The sequence below is a fragment of the Sorghum bicolor genome, chromosome 4, assembly GCF_000003195.3.
Source record: "Sorghum bicolor cultivar BTx623 chromosome 4, Sorghum_bicolor_NCBIv3, whole genome shotgun sequence".
Lineage (NCBI taxonomy): Eukaryota > Viridiplantae > Streptophyta > Magnoliopsida > Poales > Poaceae > Sorghum > Sorghum bicolor.
The window spans coordinates 58,215,755-58,218,360 of record NC_012873.2 but is presented as its reverse complement, the minus strand read 5'-3'; the positions used below and the strand labels follow the sequence as shown (position 1 = coordinate 58,218,360).

The window sequence follows — 2,606 nt, the reverse complement described above, 5'->3', positions numbered from 1 at the left end:
TATAGTACATGCATCGTACCTATCTAGATACACAGCAAAAGTTGTGTACCTTAAAAGGCCAAAACGACTTATAGCTTGGAGCCTTAGAAAGAAGAAAACACGAGTGAAGATAATTCAGATTTCTTAGATTTAACTTAGCTAGTTAGATTTCTTATGGTGCAATCGGCTCAGCTGGGTTCAGGTCTTTCACCTCACACATGCACACAGTTTACTAGATTTATTTCTATTTCTAACTACATTTTTTTTAGTGGCAAGTGACATATCCATTGACACGTCCTGCGGTAGATGTGCGTAAGCCAACATTAAGTTTATATTGTGTAATTCATAAACGATGTTTTTAGCGCTAACTAACATATATCTATATACCTAATAATAAAGAGGCAAAATTTCAGCCACTTTTTTCGTCTGGACCATATTTTCGTCTGGCCCATTCCAATCGGCCCAACTGTCCCAGCCCACTCCCTTCCATCTGGTCCACTCGCTCGCATATAGTGCTGCACGGGATTAACCTCAAGTCGCTCGGTTAAAAAAATGTTCCTCTCCTTGCTCCGCCGCCGCGATGGTCCAGCGACGTCGTCCCGCACGAAGCGCCGCTCCTCTTGTCTTGCCTGCAGCACCGGTGAGCAGTCTGCATCGTCTCCTCCCGTGCCCATGTTGTCGTTCTTCCACACGCAGCGCCGCTGCTCCTTCCTTCCGCGTGCAGGGACGAGGCTGTCGCTACTCTCATCATGGGCACTAACGGAGGCGCAAGGACAAGGAGCTACAGGCGAGGAAGAACGGAGGCGGAAAATACAGCGGCTGGCGTGCTAGGCTTGCTGAGGCTCTGCGCGAACAGGGCTATAGCCTGTCGAGAAGCCGGCGGCGGAGGCAGCCGGGCACGGCAGTAGATTCCTGCCACAGAGGTGTCCAGCAAGACAGACGTAGCGAGTTGGAATCGAATCCAATTGAATGAGCTCAGATCGGAAAAAAAATGTAAGTTGATATGAACTCCAAGTTCGACACAAACTCCTTCATTTTTTCCTATTTATATATTTGAGAGCTCAATTGAAAAAGGTGCCATTGGGATATCATGTTTTCGGAGGCTTCTAATCCTGATCTTGCCGAGCTGAACAAGTTCATAAATTCCAGATGTCCTGGAGTTGGTTAGCAAAAGGGTTGATAAGGAGAGGGAGAAGAGCAGTAAGCAAAGAAAAGCTGAAGTCATGGCAATGGATGGTACCTGAAGTAGACATGGTATACATGACGAGAAACTACAAGCAACACAAGAAGGAACTGGAAGATGAAGTATACTGGTGCTAATCCAGCAATAGAGCACCATATGCCTGCCAAATAGGGCTGTTTGAACCAATAGTCGTCTCCTGATGAAGGCTCTGACAAAATGCCTGACTCTAATGCATGCAGAGTTCTCCAGTTTCGGTGATCATTCTGAAAGTTTGTTTCAAAATGATCAAGTATGGGCCATGTATGATGAAAATGATATGCCTCGCTACTATGCTTTGATCAGAAAAGTCATTTCCACTCGCCCTTTTCAAGTTATACTGGTCCACCTCAAAGCAAACAACTCCAAATCCAGAGCCTCCAGTTGGATCTCATGTGGATAATCCAAGACCTATGGTGAGTTAAAGTTTGATGTCTCCGAGCATACTGACCAAGTAAATATCTTCTCACATAAGGTCAAGTGTGACAAAGGTCTAGGAGGCATCAACAGAATTTTACTAAGAAAGGTGATATTTGGGCTCTACCAGAATTGGTCCCCTCACTGGGATCAATTTACACATGATAATATGATTTACATGTATGAACTGGTCAAGATTCCTGATAGCTACAACCCTGCCAGAGGCATTTCTGTGGTGCCTATTGTGAAAGTGCTTGGTTTTTGTGTCAGTGTTTAAGGCACTTAACAACACAACGAGAAGCTGGAGGATAACAAGGGAAGAGATGATGTGGTTTTCACACTAAGTGCCATTCCATGTCCTCACTGGAGAAGAAGCTCGTAATGCTCCCAAGGGGTGCTATGAATGGGATCCATGCTCAACTCCACAAGAGCTTCTTCATATTCCACCATGTGACGATGCTAAATAAGTTTGCACTTGAAGCTGAAGGTTGCTCCGTACTTAAGTTTTGTGTTTGAAACTTTTTAATCCTTTCGCCTAGCAGCAATTGTGCTGATGTAGTAGCTTATTATCAGGATTTTGAGGACTTAAATTATTATGTGCAATGTGCTCAGTTCTCGTTCTCGATGCAAGCATTGAGAGCTGTAGAAATCTATGGCTATGCCTTCCCAATTTCCTAATATAATTGCGCCTTAGTATGTGATTTTTTTTCTCACCATACCTTTTATTAAACTGTTAATTTTGTTGTTAGTATGTTTCCACACATCGATGCCTGTCAAAGTTGATTTGGCATTGGTTTTTCTCTCCATAATATGCATTGCCTTTCCTATAGTTGATATTATGTTCGCTTTTCCAAATATATGTGATTCAGTATGGACAGCTCGAATGAATTGTTTCAGGGACAGGGCAGATTGTCTTGGAAATTAGTAGAAACTAGCTGCAGAGGCATTATATAGTTCCAGAGAGCTCTCGTTGGAAAATTATTGGTGCTAT

General features: G+C 43.5%; 1 long non-coding RNA gene across 1 annotated transcript; it reads left to right on the top strand.

Moving 5' to 3' along the window:
• Nucleotides 366-2,328, top strand: LOC110434490. The gene is made up of 2 exons (XR_002451994.1): nucleotides 366-972; nucleotides 1,129-2,328. It is a non-coding gene; the product is annotated as an uncharacterized LOC110434490 (long non-coding RNA).